Genomic DNA, 21272 nt, shown 5'->3' with positions numbered 1-21272 from the left:
CAGAACAACGCGAAGCACGTGTGGCTGTTCGGGTGGGGTTTAAATAGCCTTGCAAGAAGTTCCAGGTATGTATCATTCCTCCAATCAGGTATGTATTCTTCCCCGACCACACCCGGATGGTAAATTAGTCTCACAGGTAAAGTAGTTCCTTTCAGGCCTCAAGGAGGCCGGGATCCTGCAGCATGGTCTGCATCAGGTAAGTGCACCCAAGCACTTCCATAATGAGCCTGGCGCCTGTGGCGCCAGGACTGATGTCTTTTATGAGCCTGGCGCCATAGGCGCCAGGACACTGTCCAAAGGGCCCCTATATGGGGTTGCTGGGTCCTTCCTTGGGGACTGGATGTCTGCTTTCGGGGATGCAGGGCTTGAACCGGCTCCCCGGGAGCGGGCATTAGGACAGCATGTATATGAACATTCTGTCGATGATGCATTATTTTATTATGCTTGTGTTTGCGTTTATAGGTATGTCAAGAAATGCTTTGCACTGTTTTATGTTTCAATAACAATCGGTCTCCACAACAATGTACATAAGTACTGCTTTGAGGCAATCTGTGGTACACACACACAATGCACTGTCTATAATTGTTGCAGTTGTAATATGTGCTGTTTTGTAACAATGTTTAGTAAAATATATGCTAAACTGATGTAAATGGTAGACATATCACCGTTATGTTTCTTCGTCTGCCATCAAAAATAGGAATAAAGCCAATGGCATAGCCAATTTGAAACGGCTGCTCTTAATAATATGTTTTATAGCTTACTTTATTCTATAACTACTTGCACCCAGTATTAGACTGTGGATGGGTTTTGCAGGCAAATTTACTGTACTAGTTCAGCCAATACTCTGTACTAGTATTACAACACAACCAATGGTATGGTAAATGTATAAATGGCAGGACCCCCTTGTTTGTTACATTTCTACTGCAGTGGTACTAGCAGTTACCATTTTAAAAATCTCTACAGGTAGAATGAACTGAACGGTGAAAATGTTATTGTGAATTGTGCATGCAATTGTGTTTTGGTTTTATTGTATATCATTTTATATTTGAATTGATTAAATTGTATTATTAAGGGTTTTTTAAAACTGTATAACAATAAAAAAAAGAAAATGGCCAAACTGTCAAATGTAATATACAACACAATCCTGATATGGTGTGCTATCAAGTGCCTAGAAGCCGGCAACAAGGAGTTTCATAATGTGCATGTAAGGAAGGGGAATGGTCATAGAGAACCCACTGTGAAGAGACAAGACAGTTATTAAAACATGCATGCACATACTGTGAGGAACTCATGGTGGCAACGAGTAAGACAGACACAAGTGATCACAGTTCCAGGGTGTTTATTGAACCATAAATGCTGTATGCAGGTTGGGAAAATGCCTATTCTAAACCTAAAACTAAGATGGGAGCAAGCGTCGACCATCAAATGAAAAATAAGGCAGTCCATGTGGCGTTGTGTCAAAATAAAAGGCCTATACTAAGAAACCTATTGCCAAACCCCATAACTAATAAGAAAAAAGGGTGTGGGAAGGGTTTCAAGAAAAGAAAGAAGTGTTCTGAAATAATATGTTAGGATCCAGTAACCTGGGTCTCCCTTCCCCACGTTTTGAGCACGGGGTAAGGTAGGATCTTGGAGCAAGTACAGTCTTGGGCTTCTCCAGCATGAGACAATGGTTCTAATGGCAGCTCTCAGCACCGTCGATGGCCAAGTCTCATTTCCTTGAAAGTTTCTTGCCTTCGAGGACCTGACATATTCAAATAACAAAACAAATAACCAGTTTCTTTTCCATGGGCATTGGGTGACGACTTCCACCCTGGAATTTCCCTCTTATGGGCGCAATTCCCCAGAAGGTTCTTTAATGATATCAGGACCCCAGATAGCTATGTTTTCTTGCTTTCAAGGGCCTCTCAGGTTCCAAAATAAAGTTAATTTAACAATTGAAACTTCGATTCCATTGTTCGCTGGGTGATGGATTCACCGCTGGGTCCCCTTCTTCTGGGCGCTGACTCTTCTCACTTGTTTACCACAGTTTCACGTAGGGTGATGGCTTCACCCCTATGCCCCCTCTTCTGGGCGCTGACCCTTCTCAATCTCAGCCGGATCTCCATCGGTCGGGCTCAGACCCTTTTCTTCTCTTTAGTGGGTTTCACTTCCCTTGGTTTCTTAATGTCTTTTTGCTAGACCCTTTTATGACCAGTTTGAGCTTTCCCTCGTGGCTCTCTGATGGCCTTCTGGTTTCGGTAGTTTCAACAGTAAGGGGAATTAACCAGACTTTCTCGAGTGAGCACCCACTTGGTGCCAGACCCCTATGCAGCTGGTTTCCCCTTGAAGCGTTAACAGTTCTTTAATTTTCCTTTTCTGTTGCCATTTACAACTTTCGTTCAACACAGTTCGGTTTCATATCGGTTCTCCCCTCGACTCATCTGGCTGTGATGAACTGTTTGGCTTCTCTTTCATCTGGAGTCAAGGATGGTACCACAGTAGCAAGCGTCTCCCCCTTCCTGATTATCAGCATAGGAGGGCTCCGTTTATCAGTGGCATCTGCTGCAACACACGCTGGTTATTGTTTGCGGTCTTACGATTCCTATCAGGGAGGCCTCATGGACCTAGGTCAGAAAAGGTAAGGTTGCTTCTCTCCTTGTCAATCCTTCGCTCCTCGCCGCCTTTCTCCTTCTCTTGAACTGCCGTACTCGGATAGCTGTCTCGTTGTTCGGTTTACCTTGCTCGTATTGCTCGCATTGTGCTCTCGTGCTCCACCTGATTCTGGTCAATTGCCTGACTCTGCCTGACCCTTGTGTCGGGACATGCCAAGTAAACAGCTCTAGGGTTAGCTCGTTGTTTTCCACAGAGTGAGAAAGTGTTTGTGCCGGAAAAGGGGAGGGGGCGGTGTCATGAGGAATTATATTCTTCGTCCTAGCGGGTTGGTAAATTCACAAGGGTGAGATTGGTAGGGTTTGTGAAACAAACAGGAATGACTGGATTATTATAATGAAATGAACAGGGGGATTGTGGGAACAGCAGTGTTCTGTCTGAACAGATTGGGAGTGTGGGAAATAATAATCAGAAGGACGGGAAGGAGAATGACTAGGAGTGTTCGGGTAGGACACAGGAAAACAGGGAGTCTGGGAGATGTAGTTTCTGAATGCAGCAGGGTTTGGGATCGTAGGGGGTTTGTTATATACGGAGGGGTTGTTTGATTTGGGCAAGAGAGATGTGGTGAGAGGAAGGGTGGCAGATGTGGTACAGCCTACAAAAGCCTCAGGGACTCCGTCCTCCTCACCTTCTTCTTCAATATAATACTGCACCTTACCTCTGGTATTTCCCCAAGCACAACCCTGGTTTCCCCTACCCAGGTGATCCTCCCTCGCTCGTCCACCCCCAGGGTTGGGATCTGAGAGCACCAGCCCTTCCCTAGCCACCTTAAAAAGGAATTCTCCAGGTTTACTTGGGAGAACACCCACAGGTTTCTCACAGTGGCAACAGCTTTTAAGCGCATATTTAACAAAGACAAAGTTCCCTCTAAACTACAGATGGACACTGGTAAAGAGTTTTCAAATAAGCCGATGCAGAATCACTTTGCTACACACTCTGAAGTTAAACCTCTGAGTTTTAGATGCACCTTCCTTAAGTGCCAGGCAATTATGCACACAGCTCTGACAATTTTTCATGGCCAAAAACACCTGTAGATATGTGGAGGTGCTCCAGCATTTATAAATGTGTATAACAACACGCATCACAGATCTATTAAAACCACCCCAGCCACCGTAACTACACTGAATTCTCTGGGGGTCTGGAAATAACTGTACAGTGAAAGACTTTTCAAAAAGACGGCACTTATACCCCTTAAAAATGGGGCTCATGTGCGGATTTCAAAACACAAGGCCGTCTTTACAAAGGGGTATGAACAGAACTATAGTGACAAGATCTTTATTATAGATCAAGTGACTCATCGGGAGGGTCTTTATACATACAGATTAATTGATTATTCGGGGGAGGATTTTTAAAGGGAGGAGATCCAGAAAGTCAGTAAAGACCAGCAGCGTATTTATAGAATCGAAAAAGTCATAAAAAGTAAAGGGCGTGGAGCCAGAAAACAATATTTAGTTAAATGGCATGGGTGGCCTGACAAATTCAACAGTTGGGTGTCTGCCGGATCTCTAGAGAACACAGGTGTGTAACGGTGTTTCGAAATGGAGTCTGCATCTTTTTATATTATGCTACTCAGCAACACTTCAGCCAAGACATTTCCAGGGAACAAAATAAAAATATCCAACTTTACCGTGAAGCTGGCCAAACCCGTGAATCTGGAGGTCATTGGACGGTGGCGTTCACTGAGGTTCAGTACGTCCGATCGTGGGCCACTCTAGTCCCTTCGGAAGCTACATTTATCATAAAGCGAACAAACCCTCTGAGGCTCTGGGCGGGCGGATTTCCCCAGGGGCATCATTTAAATATTCAGGAACTTGCTAGAGTCATCAACAAGGCCGTATCAAATATACCCGAATATGAGGACACAATGCTACATTTAGACCCCCACCAGCATATAGCTTTTCTACAGGTCCCAGACGTATCTGTTAAGTTTTCAACCGCAGGGAGACTGCACAACATTTTTGGAACTGTGCAACACATTGGAAATAAAGTACCATGGGACAATACTTGTGCCGACATTAACAGAGGTTTTTGTAGCTTTTTGCTTTATAGCGATATCGTGTAATATCAACAGGTAGTGTATAGCTATGCCCCGCTGTTTAGAACCGTGAAGATCAAAGGGAATAACAATGATTTGTGAACATTCAATACAACAAACCCGATTACGTCCCTGTGTGCAAAAACCACTTTGACACAACAACATACAGATAAGAGGCGATCAGGGACAGTTTGTATCATTTAAATACGGAAAACTCTTGCTGCGGTTGCACTTCAGACCGCTCCGGCTAAAAGACTAATATAAGCAGCTTTATGATGGCACTGGTGAAGAACTATGGAGACCCCGGGGCCTATATGGAATATTACATGAGCCAGGCTGGTTACAGCGATCAGCCATATTTCAGCAGAACCCCCGTAATGTATGGGGCGGGCCTCAGTGGTATCTTTAAAAGTCATTTTAGACATGCAATGCCCTTTTTACACTGCAGCTTTGAATGAGCTAAACCACACATGAAAATGGCAGCCAACAATATTGCAAAAATACGTGGGAAGCAGAAAAAGTAGTGTCAGGATGGATCGGCCCTCACTTATAAACCACGTAGGAGAGTTAAGAGGAAGAGGTTAGCGTCCCTGTTGCGTGGTCCCCCAAACCCTACCAGGAAAAGCTGATATAAACCCTGTTGCGCACAGGCGAACAGGAAGAAGTGTGTTATTTCTAAAAGACACAAGGGCAGTGATAATTTTTAAAGAACAATGGCATTCTTACACAGAGCCTCGGGGGAATGTGCAAAATTGGAGTTCAATCTCTTTACCATACCCCCGACCCGACCCTCATCGATAACAGTTTCTTTATCAAAGTCTCGCCACTGGCGGCTCTATCACCGCCAGCCCCCAAATGATCAAATGGTAACCAGATTTGTTAACAAGACGTTACACAATGTGCATAGATCTCGCAAAATGTTTAGAGTGTGTCAAAAATGTTAATGTGGAGCATCCATACAGTGATACATGTATGAATAAAATAGCTTTTTTTTAAAAAACGAGCATTGTGCGTTATTATACATACTAAATAAGAAACATACTTTTTGATATTTAATGGATACTCTACAGATAAACGGATTTCTGCGCAAGCATTGAAACGCTCGAAAAACATTTCACAGTGTGTATGCCAGAGATACATGTACCCAACGCCGACCCAGAAATCGCCTGATTAGTTCAGTGGTGATTACCGATCCGCAGGTCTGGGGTGGAACACATTGGATAGCTCTGTGGCTGGAGGGAGATGGGCTAACGGTGTTTGACAGTTTTGCGTAGTTCCCACAGAACCCCATATACGCTGGAGTTCTCACAGACTATGTAAGAAGCATAGCAAAGTATTTATGCTATATTACTGTACCGGTTCAAGACTCTAAAGCCATGACCTGAGGCCAACACTGTATATTCTTTATCAGTTAAATGTCAGAATGGAAATTGCTGTCAGCAGTTTTGAAATTGTATTTGAGTAATCCCTGCAAAACGATCAAATGGTAACCAGATTTGTTACCAAGACGTTACACAATGTTGAAGTGGGAAAATGGGAAAATACCCTCCCTCCATTCTCATCCAAACCATGGCCCAGGACATCAAGAACCAAGCACCCCCCGCGAGAGGAGTTCGACCCATTCACTTCCTCACCAGACGGAAGGATCCCCTGTGTCCACGGCCCACACGCCCGGGGAGCCTGCCCACTACCATGGCCGGGAACCGCTGACGTCCGCCTCATGGACCAACTCGATTAGACAACAGCCACAAAACACCATCATCGTTAGAGATGCCATGACGACATAGCCAACAGACAAGAACACCCGTGCCACCATGCACAATGGTCCCTCACACACCAACCCACACGAAGAACATACTCAGTGCTATGACGCAGAGGACCGATACACCCACAGACATGCATCGTTGTTATTTTCCACATAGGCCCCCTACAGCACCGCAGAAACGCAAGATGCCTGAAGAGCTCGTGTATATATGCTTGCAGATGCTTTCTCGCTACCTATCCCTATGGAGACGCCACCCTATATATGTACTGCTGCTTGTGATGCTCTGTCGCCCCTCACGACCCCCATATTATGGATTATGTACCGCCACCCAGAAACTAGGTCAAGGTAGGCCGCAAAGCAAGAGTCCCCAGGCAGGAGCCTCTCAGATGAAAATCCTCTCAGACGAAAATGCAAAGCGCTGATCACGCAGAACAAGCCCCAATGAGAGCTCACAGCCAAGGCCGCAATGTTGCCATTTACATGCCGCGCTCCCCGCGCCAAGGTTACACCTGCCAACGCCGAATGCTCCTCAGAGCCAAAATACAAATCAAATGCTCATAATTCTGCTCCAGCCATGGTCTCTCGACACGTGACCAAGCCAGACTGACAAGATGCCAAGCTTACGAGACAGAAAGTCACTGGAGTCCCACGTCTGGGACACGGCCTGCAACAACGAAGCGACAAGTTGGACACCTAGACCGATGGGAAAGACATGCACATCAGCCACTAGTCAGACCTGTCCATTGTCCACCACTAACACATAGTTGCACATCGTTGCCAGCACCAGGTACGCAGCGAGCTGGGAACAGAATGGTCCCAGGCTTGGGGGCTCGCAGGTGAACCAATCAGAATACGAGGGGCTCATCACTGATGCCATTCTAACTAGCCAATCACCAAGGGTCCCCTTGTAACAAATTTGGTGTAGCAACTGTTAGGGACAGCCCAAGTGTACCACCTGACCCGTCCTTATCCAATAACCCTTTCTCCTATAGGTACCCATACTGACTCTACCACTCGGGGAGCCAACCCGAAGTGGTGTTAGGTTTTGGGACAGTTTTCCCAGGTGACGCAAGTAGTGCGTCATACTACAGTAAAAAGGGCCTGCGAGCCCCACTAATGCTGAGAGTCTCTCCGGATGCATACAGGCTAAGAGTTATCCCTGCCGTTACGATAATAAACAGCAGTAACTACCTTGCTCTTGCGTGTGCCTCAAACTCCTTTTGGGACGCGGGAGGAGTTGGGGCCTCCCCAGCCCCGGAGGTCCGCGGACGGCTCTCCCAGCCCCCGGGAAATCACCCCAACAAGTTGGAGGCACTGCTGAGATCTGTTTGAGGTCCACCTAACCTAAGGGCAGAACAACGAGGCCTCTTGCGACGAGGTAGCCCGGCAGCGCGGCCCACTCTGCCGTGGCCCCCTTTTGAGGACTACAGGACCATCGCGGAACAAAACAAAGAGGAAATCAAAAGGAGAGAAGTGAACAGAAAAAAACCACGACCACTAACACCAACACCTGTACACACTCCATATATAAACAGACTTAGGGACCTCTCAGGACGCAGGCAGGAAGAACGAGCAGACACACCCATGATGGGGCATGAGAGTAACAGGAGGGGAAGGAAGAGCATAGGAAGTGATAGCGCGAAATACTGTAACATTGACAGTATAGAAGAGTTACATAGCATAGAAGATGATGAAACACCATCATATCCCCACACAGACGAACACCAGGGGAACTAAGGGAGTACAATTTAATACCACTGCTGGAGAGGGGGGATCAAGACCACAATATGTCCCATGGAAACATGCAGATACAGTAAATATTAAATGCAGACTTCTGTCTCTGAGTGGAGGAGCTGGGAAATGGATATATGAAATGGAAAAACACACTGCGGGTCAAAAGTTAGCGGTGGGTGATGTAAAGGGGCTACTAATTTCAATACTGGGGGATGCAGCAGACGACATCTGGAGGAGGGCGGGATTCCCAGGGGTAACAATAAACGACACGTCACATGATGGAGCGCCATTTGCTAACTGTAGGCACGCTCTATGGCAGGGCTTGAGGGTCCAATACCCAGACACCTTAGACATAGGAGCAATAATGTCTCTCAAGATGCGCGAGAATGAGGACCCTGTTGATTACATCCAGGAGATCCAGGAGAAGCGGTGCCTAGAAACGCGGGAACCTTGGGACAAGACACTAGCAATATTTTACCACATACTAGTACAAGGGCTCCCGGAAGAAGTACAGAGGCAGTTGAAGAAATAGTGGGAATGGAAGCAAAGGCATGGCCAGAAATACAACTGACAATAGTACACCACTGCAGGAGGTATCAAGAAAAGATGAAACAAAAGGAGGAAGATAGAAAGACAGAGGAAGTGAAATTGGTCCAAAAGAAACTATCTAAATATGCTATGGAAGGAGCACTGATAATAGCACCCGCACCCACACAAGCCACTGAAACGCAAGACACAACACAACAACAGATAGCACCATTACAACAAGCACAAATTATGACACAGCAGATGCCTCCACCCCCACCATACACAGCACACTCTGGAGGGGGTTATGATACTCAAACAACTACAGAGAGCAGGGCGGACAAATGAGAGGGAGGGGATTTGGCACACATGCACAACAACAAGGGGGAGGGTTTGGGGGTTACAACCAATATGGACAGCCGGGGTACTCAGATAACACGGGGGATATCCAAGGCAAGCCCGGGAGCCACCAATAAGCTGGATATGTGGAGTGGTGGGACACATGTCACGCACTTGCAGAATGAGACTGGCACAAGCAGCTTGCGGAGAAGGAGAGCAGGAGCCTATTGGTGAACAACAATTTTACCAACAACAGCAAGACACACAGCAACCATTGCCACAACAACACGCACCACTGCAACAGCCCCAGTTACAACTTCAAGGGTACATACAACAACCACAAATTCAACAACAACAACAACAGGCACAGCAACCACAACAGCAACCACAGCTACAAATACAAACATACACACCACCACAGCAACAGATACAACACCAACCACAGCAGCAGGCGATTGCAACACAACAGCAACAGGCCCAAACAGTGCAGTAGCTCACACAAATACAGGCCAATGCAATAACATCGACTGACACACCTGTAAAACAGACACAGCTGGGGAGGGTGGCAATATTGGGTCACAACCCTTACACAGGGAGTGGATAGTCACTATACCCACAATAGGACAGCCCACAGATGTCCTTGATGTGTCCCATCCTATCAGTAACACCTAACCCTGCGGAGGAACCACGCATACAGGTGGCGATAGGTGACAACAAATGTTCCTTCCTAGTTGACACAGGGGCCACTAGGTCATGCATAAGGGAGGGAAAGTATCACTTGTCAGGTGAAGCTATGAACACTCAAGGATTCTCTGGGGCTAGAGGGTTGGTTCCCTTCACTGATAACATCTCCTTATCTATAGGAGATCACAACATGTCTCTTCCACTGCTGTATTCAAAGCAATCACCAATAAACATACTAGGGAGAGACATCATGAGCAGGTTGAATATGACCATCTCCTTTACTGAAAAGGGGATAATTTGCTCCACACCAGGCATTAACATACTCACAGCACGACAAATACAGCAGGCTTATTGTGGCAAAACAGTGGCCAGGGTAGAACCAGTAGATGGAGACATCTTCCAATATGGAACAGACATGGCAATAGCATGGCTACCAGGAATTGAAGGGAAAATATGGAGGAGACCAGCAACTTACCTTTTAAGACCCGAAACACCGGCCAGTGAAAAGGAAGGGGCCATGATGTCAGTGAGCATTGAGAGCATTGTGGCAACAACAGACTACATTGCAGTGCATGCCCAGGGAAGGGAGGGCATGGAGAGCAGTAATAGCACTAGCTGAGGGATGCCAACTAAAACAGGTATCAGATGAAGAGCTATTCTCGGACGATAATGGAGAGGGGGAGCTGGTGTTTGAGATGAGCGTTAACATTTGGTTGAGAGTGACATACAAAGAAGTAGCACAAAAGATGGCAATGGCACTAGAGGCATCTGCCCATACTGAAGTGCCATTTTACGAGGATGACCTGGCAGCAGTACCAGCATCTATATGGACCACCAGTCCAAACAATGTGGGCTGCATAAAAAGCATTGGAGGAGTCAAGTAAAGCAATACCCACTATCAAAGGAAGCAGATGAGGGGATATATGAAACAATAACAGCACTAATAAATAGCGGTATACTAGTAACATCAGAGTCCCCATGCAACACTGCTGTGTACCATGTGCGCAAAGCATAGGGAGGGTCCTGGCATTTCATCCAAGATCTAAGACCCCTCAACCATATTGTAGAATCAGAATACCTTATAGCGGCTAACCCAGCCACTATACTATGTGGAATACCAGCAGAGGCATCGCGGTTCACCGCGATTGACCTCAAAAACGCATTCTTCTCGATACCCCTACACCCTGACTCACAAGATCTGACAAGCTTCACATACTGCAACACAAAATGGAAACACACACGGCTGCCACAGGGGTACTGCGAGTCACCATCCATCTTTAACAGAGTGATACAAATGGATTTGAGTAACATTGATCTAGAAAGCACGGTGCTGCAATATGTAGATGACATCATCATCTGCAGCACCACAGAGGAAAAGTGCAGGAAAGACTCTGTAAAGATGCTCACAGTGCTAGCCGAGAAAGGGTACAAGGTACACAAGGAGAAATTGCAATACTGCCAAGAACAAGTACTGTACATAGGCCAACTGATTTCACAAAAATGGAGTAACATTGCACCATAATGAGTGCAGGCCATAACAAACACACCACAGCCACAGACAGTGAGAGAATTACAGCAGTTTTTGGGTCTATGCAACTACTGCAGGGCATGGGTTTTCGACTACAGCTCATACATAGGACCACTGCTTGAGGCCCTCAGAGAAGCGCAGAGGGGGGAGAAGAAGTTGGGATGGACAAGAGAAATGACAGAGGCTTTCAGTAAATTAAAACATACCATCTCCACTGCACCAGTACTAGCAACCCCAAACTATGAAGAGCCATTCTACATATTTTCACATTGTGACTCAGCAGTAATGAAAGCGGTACCGACACAGAAAACTAGCATGGGACACAAACCAGTAGCATTTTAGAGTTGCCATTTAGATCCTGTAATGATGGGTCACTTCCCCTGTGAACAGAGCCTGGCAGCAGCAGCCTTTGCGGTAGAAAAATCATCATCAATAACAATGGGGTGCCCCACTACACTGTACGTGGAACACGCTCTCTTTGCAATATTGAACAATCCCAAATCCACGTTGATCACTCAGAGGGCAACAGGTTATGAAATTATTTTATCCAGACCAGAATTGAAAATTGTGAGGTGCAGTAACGTAAATCTAGCAAGATTTATAGCAGAGGTAGCAGAAGATGGCAACTACGCCCATGATTGCACACAGGCCATTGAAATGTACTCAAGCACAAAGAAAGTTGAGGAAAATGCCCTAGAGGGGGGGTAATGTACATTGATGGGTCCTCAACAATTGATCAGAGTGATGGGGTAAGAAGAACAGGGGCAGCAGTGGTACGACTGAGGGATGATTGGACGTACGTTCCAGTAAAGTGCGTACAATTACCACAACACTATTCAGCACAAGCAGCAGAGCTAGTGGCCCTGATTTTAGCTCTCAAGGAAAGCTATGACAAGAGAGTAACAATATATTCTGACAGTGCATACGTCACATCAACAGTGCACTCAGGGTTAATTACGTGGCAACGAAGAGTGTTCAGAAGAGCAGACGGCACCCCGGTGCAGCATGCTCTACTACTTGCTGAACTAATTGAAGTAACTGAAGACCCTAGAGAAATAGCCCTGGTGAAGTGTCAGGCCCATACAAACGGGGATGACCCAATTTCAAAAGGTAACGAAACAGCAGACGCACATGCTAAATATGCTGTGTATTTTGGTGGGATTTGTACCCTCCTAGAAAAACAAAAAGACAAGGGGGGCGGGAGCAAGGCAGATGTTGATGAAGGATGGGTACACACACATCCCTGAAACTCAAATAATGGAATTACAGGCAGCAGCACCTATCGCAGAAAAGGAACTATGGGTCAAAAGAGGATGCACCATGTCTCCCACGGACGCATTATGGCGACTGAATAATACAGGCAAAATAGTGATGACCCTAGCCTTGTTGAAAACAGCTTTGGCACAACTACACCACCCCACACACACAGGAAAAGAGGTGATTGCAGCACAAATAAAAGATGCGTGGTTCTGTCCCGAAATAAATTCACACGTTGCACACTTTATTAGCAATTGTCTCACTTGTCAACAATTTACGGCCGGTCACACGCTGCAAGTGATCAAAGGTACTATACCCCCGCCAGAAGGACCCTTTCTGCACCTACATATTAATTACGTTGACATGATCAATGTATGTCAAGGATACAGGTACATGATTGTAGTAGTATGCCCATTTTCAAGGTGGATCGAGGCCGATCCATGCTCCCATGCAGATGCCTTCAGAGCAGTGAAGTTCCTGGTAAGGCAGGTGTTCCCAAGGTGGGGGGTATGCGAAGTGCTGCGGTCTGACAATGGCCCACACTTTGCCAATGAAATGTTCCAACACGTAACTACCCTCCTTGGTATAAAGCATAAGTTTGCATGCGCGTACCACCCACAAGCAAATGGCGTCTGTGAATGCCTCAACGGCCTCCTAAAAGAAGAGATAGCCAAGATTCAGCAAACAACCAAAAAGAGTTAGCTTCACTGCCTCCCGTTGGCCTTGTTTGAATAGAGAAATAGGCCAGGGTCAGACCACCACCTCACGCCCCACGAGATGGTGACCGGACGCCAAATGCACCTTCCGCTCACACCACCATCAAGAGCTATAACAGACTGCCATGCCTCGCAAAATGTCTTTGGTGAAGAAATGTACGAATATGTCTCTTCCTTGGTTACTAGTGTCGCCTTTATCTCTCAACAGATCGAACGGACACAGGGAGGGTCGAAGAACACCCAACAAGAAGAAAAAACAAACAAAGAACAGGAACAAGCACAGTGGACAGTAAAGGAGGGGGACCACGTCCTTCTGCAGAACTTTAACCGCCGGTGGAACAGCCCCCAGTTCACTGGGCCCTACCAAGTGGAAAAAAATGCTCATAGAGCTGTAAAACTGAGGGACAAAAACATTTGGTCCCACCTGCATGACATCAAGGCCTACAAAGCACAGACCCCCCTTGCGTCGACAAAAGGGCCAACGCACCAGCAACGACAACCAACGACAACAGCGACACAGCCCAGACACCAAACCCCCTAAAGACATAAGTGAACAATCACCCATAGCCCATCCCATGGTCACGAGATCCCAGATTAAAGCAAACACCACCCCAGCCAATCCCTAATAAAGAACATTGTCCAATAATTTGCAAATTTACACCAGACTGTGTACACACATGCATGTTCTCTTCTCCTTTTTGTCTCGCACATGCAGGTACCGCACAGTACTGTTATATATAGAAGGAGTTGAATATAAGTTACTAATGCATACGTCATTGCCCAGAGGTAAATGCTGCCCGCGGATGACAACACCCCAGAAGCATTGTCACACCAATTTGTGTACGTTATAAAAAGACCAAAACACTTAAAAAAAAGACGAATACGTGTGTATTATAACACGTTCCTTTTGATCATACAGCAATCCTTCCTGCATCTCCACGAGCACTTACCAGCCCTAAGAGATAGGACGGCAAGAAAAGCGTGGGAACAGCTTTTCGCCTGGGTTTTGAACGATCATCTGGTAGGGAGAGTTTGAAAAAAAAAAAAAGAAACACTAACAAAATAACACATATTTTTTGAAATTTTCAGGCGGGCATCTATATCATCAAAAGGCTGCAGGACCGCAGCAAAGTTAAGTGAAATATGCCAGTGAGCAATTATAATAAAGATGATAGCCATATTTTTCATCACTGGTCTACTTGCTGCCACTGTCTGAAAGGCACACTATGCTTCCTATGTCATGGCATCACCTTCTACTAACAGACCCCCCATCACGGCTGCAACAGGTACGGTGTCAGGGGGTACAAGTAACCCAAGATGAAACAGGAAGAGGGATAAATGTAGTGTTCCTATTGATAACCACGGGGTTAACACATATATTACAGAGTCCGCACACGTCTCAAATAACATGTGGTATCAGCACATGTCCAAAATTGGTAAGGGGACAACTAAGGACAACTGCTATGTGTGCTCATTGATCCCATACGCCATGAGCGCATCCAGAACATTTGTGGCAACTGAGGTACCTGCAACATCAGTGGAGTGCCTGCTATACCTGGCATTGTTCCAAACAAGAGGGCGATTTCAAGGGAAAATAGCAACGCTGAAATGGAAATTGAGGGATACATACTCGTATGAAAATAACTTAATCAAAACACTACCCATGTACGACAACTACTGGCAGCATATACAAGGGCTCCAATATGTGACGGATGGACCTGACAAAGGAGACACAAGGCAAGTAACATTGAACTACCTACCATGCGAATGGCGCACCAGAGAAGTTCCTGGGATACCAGGGTGCTCGGAAAGACCACTAATATTAATATATGGAAAGGTATACATGAAAGAAGGATGGGTGGACGGGGTTGTAGGAAGCAATATGGTGACATTGGCAAAAGCAACAATGGTAACAGTAAATGAAGAGAACAATAAATGTTACAATGGATGGACAAGGAGCGCAGCCCTAGTAACTTGGCTAGAAAAGGACGAAGAACTAATAACCATACTTCCACTAACTGCACCTACACTATGTTATCAGCACGATGGGAATGTCGATGTTGGAAGAAACAGCAACTGCAAAAGAACAATAATGATTACTGAGGGGGGTGCTGGTACAGCAGTTCTGATGGACCACTAGTGGGCATGCAGAGCAAAAGCATACCACAGCTTGCCACCATCATGGAATGGAATATGCACTATGGTACACATCATCGTACCATCCCTGGTAGTACCGCAGAAACATGTCATCCTGGGGAACTTCCCTAGGATGGACGAAGGGAACAAAAGGAAGAAAAAGTCAGTGAAGATAGGAGGAGGAAGGGGAAAGAACGGCACGGCAACCCTGTCGAGAGTAAAGAGACAAGGAGAACCACTGACGGGGAACTACCTGTGGGGAAGATCAGAAACAGCTCTTAGTGACATCCCACCAGAACACAGACTATTCAGCAGAGCGCCAATGTTTTTCTCCTCCATAATACATCCAGGGATGCAGGCATATGCAAATGCGAAGTGGCTCCAGATTACCAGATGGGAACTAATGATGACAATTAACTCCACCGTCAATGGATTCAACGCAATAAAAGAAGAACTGAAGGCAGTACGAATGGTGCCACTCCAGAACAGATATGTGCTGGATCTCCTGACAGCAATGGAAGGAGGAGTTTGTGCGAAAATTGGGAGCTCGTGTTGCACATTTGACCCTGCCATCGACGCAGACAATGGCACACTTTCTGAGGCAGTATCACAACTTGCCAAGATGCACGCCAAGCTGGAAGAAGAAGCAAAGGTACTGAAGGAAGATGGTAGCTGGTTTTCCTACTTGTGGTCATGGATGCCATCGTGGCTGCCAGATGGTCTTAAAATTATAGCAGGATGCATAATATTGGGAATGGCCGCCCTGTTGGGAATGAGGTTATGGAAAGCAAGCGCAGCATGTACTACTGAGGAAATGATGGAAATGATTGGCATGCACGCCCTAATGCCAGCTGAAGATGACGAACACACAGACATCATCATAAAGGAACGAGAATGGTTACGCCAGCAGATAATAGAGGCAGACTTATACCCACTATCAGTGAAGACAGAGAACCCAAGGAACCCAAAGAATTACGTTGGAAAGTGGGTTTATTGCAAGCCTGGCTGTTGATGCATATACATGTACTGGTCATTTCAAGATCACGTGAACCAGTATGGGCACTTGGCGGGAATAATGAAAGTATGGAGAGCACGCGGAGACAAGAGAGTAGATCAATTTGTGGTCGACAAGTCGACCAGAGGGGGGACTGAAGTAGGAAAATGGGAAACTACCCTCCCCCCATTCTCATCCAAACCATGGCCCAGGACATCAAGACCCAAGCACTCCCCACGAGAGGAGTTCAACCCATTCACTTCCTCACCAGACGGAAGGATCCTTTGTGTCCACGGCCCACACACCCGGGGAGCCTGCCCACTACCATGTCTGGGAACCACTGACGTCAGCCTCATGGACCAACTCGATTAGACAACAGCCACAAAACACCATCATTGTTAAAGATGCCATGACGTCATAGCCAACAGACAAGAACACATGTGCCACCATGCACACTGGTCACTTACACACCAACCCACATGAAGAACATACTCAGTGCTATGACGCAGAGGACCGATACACCCACAGACATGCATCGTTGTTATTTTCCACATAAGCCACCTACAGCACCACAGAAACGCAAGACGCCTGAAGAGCTCATGTATATATGCTTGCAGATGCTTTCTCGTTACCTATCCCTATGGAGACGCCACCCTATATATCTACTGCTGCTTGTGACGCTCTGTCGCCCCTCACGACCCCCATATTATGGATTATGTACCGCCACCCAGAAACTAAGCCAAGGTAGGCCGCAAAGCAAGAGTTCCCAGGCAGGAGCCTCTCAGATGAAAATCCTGTCAGACGAAAATGCAAAGCGCTGATCACGCAGAACAAGCCCCAACGAGAGCTCACAGCCAAGGCCGCAATGTTGCCATTTACATGCCACGCTCCCCGCACCAAGGTTACACCTGCCAATGCCGAATGCTCCTCAGAGCCGAAATACAAATCAAATGCTCATAATTCTGCTCCAGCCACGGTCTCTCCACACGTGACCAAGCCGAATTGACAAGATGCCAGGCTTACGAGACAGAAAGTCACCGGGGTCCCACGTCTGGGACACGGCCTGCAACAACGAAGCGACAAGTTGAACACCTACAGTGATGGGAAAGACATGCACATCAGCCACTAGTCAGACCTGTCCATTGTCCACCACTAACACATAGTTGCACATTGTTGCCAGCACCAGGTACACCGCGAGCTGGGAACAGCGATGGTCCCAGGCTTGGGGGCTCGCAGGTGAACCAATCAGAATACAAGTGTCCCCTTGTAACAAATTTGGTGTAGCAACTGTTAGGGACAGCCCAAGTGTACCACCTGACCCGTCCTTATCCAATAACCCTTTCTCCTATAGGTAACCATACTGACCCTGTGTTTTTCTCAGACGGCAAAAACCATGCTCTAATGGATCAAAATACACTCCTTACCACATGGATAAGACTAATAGTATATATAGCAAAAAAAGGAGTGTAAACACCGTACAATATACCCACAGAGATGACAAACACTAGGAATCAAATATTCCCAAATATACTTATTCATACATAAATTTATTTAATTATAACACTCCTAAAATGATCACATTACATAAAATTCATAGTTGAACACACAATATATAAAAAACATCAAGAGACTGAACTTTACAACACACATGAAAATCCCAAAAATGGGTTGATTCTGTTGATTTTAAATTGACTCCGTGTGAAACTCCACACTGGAGTGATTTCTCTTTTGACTCGGTTTTATTGGTACTTGCTCAGTAACCCATACTGACCCTACCACTCGGGGAGCCAACCCGAAGTGGCGTTAGGTTTTGGGACAGTTTTCCCAGGTGACGCAAGTAGCGTGTCATACTACAGTAAAAAGGGCCTGCGAGCCCCACTAATGCTGAGAGTCTCTCCGGATGCATACGGGCTGAGAGTTATCCCTGTCATTACTATAATGAACCCCAATAACTACCTTGGTCTTGCGTGTGCCTCATACTCCTTTTGGGACGCGGGAGGAGTTGGGGCTTCCCCAGCCCCAGAGGTCCACGGACGGCTCTGCCGGCCCTCGGGAAATCACCCCGACAATGTGCATAGATCTCTCAAAATGTTTACAGTGTGTCTAAAATGTAAATGTGGAGCGTCTATACAGTGATACATTTATTAATAAAATAGCTTTTTTTTATTTTTTAAAAACAAGCACTGTGCATTATTATACATACCAAATAATATAACATAATGAATAATAAGTTGGTTTTATGAATGGAAAACATGTATTAATAAAAAAAGACATATATAATACAGAAACAAAAAATGTTGTATCACTATATAGGAAAGAAGAAACGTATACATTCAACAAGGGCACCCCTGCACTACTCGGATAACCATATAGGCCTGTCACATCTTCGGCTTGGCCTAGACGTTTCAGAGTCATTTATGACGGGGATGGGTAACAAATCCTTAAACCAACTGGTATTCCATTCCTTATCAGGGCTCTGGTAGCAGGGACTGCTTATAGGGTTGATTAGAGGGCTGGGTTTTTGGCGAGGAGTTATGGGAACCCCAGTTTTTAGCTGTTCCAGAAGCCTTCGTTGTGCATCATTACCCACAACTGACACCAGAATGTTTAAATCAGCGACTGCCTGCATGAACTCCTTCCAGCCGATGGGGGCATTTATTGTAGCAATGGGGTGTTGGTTTGTAACACTCCGTACTAGATCGTGCAGGTCCAAACCCCTTAAAATCCTGCCTTTGTAAATAAACTCTTCCATGTCGGTCCACACGGCCAAATCCTTTACAAGTTTCATATTATGTCGCTATAGTTCTGCGTTAGGCTTATAACGCTGGCTGAGCGTTTTTACCCCATCGGCCACAACCGGATATGCCGTTGGTGGTGCCTTTACACAGCTAGATTCTTCAGAGGGCATGTTTAAAGTTAGTTTGTTTTTGTCTGCATCACTGTGTCGGGAGTGGTTTAGGTATTTATGCAGAATATTTGAATATAACGCCACTTTATAATGCGTCGCTAAATTGGATCTGTTTAGAACATCCTTCATTTCTAAATCAAGATGCATTGTAACAATTTTTCGTATATCCCAATCCGGTGTGGATTCGTCAGGCTTTTTAACTAACGCTTGTCCACCAAATACATTTTATAGATGAGTTCCATTACTATCCCCTGAGGAAGCTGGGGATCAGTGGTAAGGCTATGCTGATGAGCGATTCTATGAACCTGCCGACCTGTGAGACCACTTTTCTTTTAGCCCTTAGCGATATGTGCTTATTGCTCAATTTCTTGATGACCTTCTTTTTCAACACACTTATTTCACGGTGTGTTAGGGGAACGTGTCCCTTTAAAGTGTTCTGACCCATCTCCGCAATAGCAGCCACCAAATCGTCAGAGGCCACGGCTAGAATGTCCTTGTGTTGTTGTGGGGTGGCATATACAAGCATTTTCAACAGCGCAATGAGTCTTCGTATGCGTGTCGAGATGGCAAAAACATTACCAATTACTTATCCGATATTGTGCTTTATGTTGTTTTTTAAATGTCTTTTTCGGGATATAAACAGCAGGTAATCCCGGCAGAAATAGATGTGTGCACAATCTATAATCCTTTAGAGTGGTTGTTTTTAAATCAACTAGGAAATATCTTAAAGGTTTACTGGTCGCGTCTTGAAAAGCCTGCGTTTTGGACAGATACATTTCCTGGGCTATCATGGCTAATTGTTCTTTATCTCAAGGGTGTTTAAATAATACTATATAAATAGCATTTAGTGTTACAGATCTGTTGCTCTTACCCTTGTTGAATAGGCTCTGCACGATATAGCAAATTATCAGATTGCGGTGATGGGAATATTGTGTAAAGGCTTTTTCGAGTTCAGCATTCTGACCCCCCCCTTGGTCATCAAATCATCCACGATGATCATATTCACCATGCTAGGCGGCAAGAAACCATTGTCGTTGAGATTCTCTGGCATTGTAGCGCTCACCTGGTATCCACGGGGACGTCACTCAGCCTGTTCTGACCTCTTACAACCTCTAACCCTTCCCTGGTGTCTACTCGACTGGAGACTGGGCCTGAAACACAGGATTGGTAGAGCTTAACTCCCTATTGTCTCTGTGTGCTTGAACCCCTTCTTCCCCAGGGTCCAACCCTTCCCTTTAATCCACAGCTCACCTTGTTTTCTTGGAAAGTGGGCTCTCCATCCTGCTTTCAGCGCAGTGGCGCGTTGATTGATGCGGGCTCGTTGCTGCCTAGTAACTTCACTAGCAAGAGCCCGACAGGTAAGTATAATGAGTCTTTTGAACAGTTCTCTAACTTGGTTCCTTTCCTTCCTTAGATGATGGCCGACGTCCGGGGATGGCGACGTGCTGCTGAGATGAGTAGCGCTGAAGGTGAGTGAGAGCGCTATGCGCAATGCGACCCTTTCGTATTTGTATTGAACTGAGTTTTTTTTCTGTGTCTTTTAGGCGCCGCGACGTTTTCAGCGTGGATGCCGGTTATGAAGAAGAAATGCGTTGAGTAAGAGCGGTATGCGGCGCCTCTAGATGTTTCCACGCTAACCTGGAGTGTCTTTTACCTCTTGCAGATGGTTGAAAAGTTTCGGAGACAGAGTTCCCCCAGAGCGGCTGGGATTCAGGTAAGCGTTTGAAGCTCGTACAGTCTTTAAAAAATAAGCGAAGATTTGCTGAATGCTTACTAATGCCTTTTTTCTGTTCTTTTCCCTTTTCCTTAGGAAGCGGCGTGCCGGGATGGGAATGACACCGCCGAAGATGCCCACAGAACAGAAGGAGCGATGAATGATGGGCAGAAGCGCCGCAAGGTAAGGCTGTTCCTAACGGTGTTCTTGTTCTTGCAGGAGCTGAGCGCAGAAGAAAGATGCAGGCCTACTGGAGACTGCTGCAGGTGCAGAAAACACAAAGCA

The sequence above is a fragment of the Ambystoma mexicanum genome, chromosome 5p (genome assembly GCF_040938575.1).
Source record: "Ambystoma mexicanum isolate Mex_15411 chromosome 5p, UKY_AmexF1_1, whole genome shotgun sequence".
NCBI lineage: Eukaryota > Metazoa > Chordata > Amphibia > Caudata > Ambystomatidae > Ambystoma > Ambystoma mexicanum.
Note: the sequence above shows the minus strand (reverse complement) of the source record.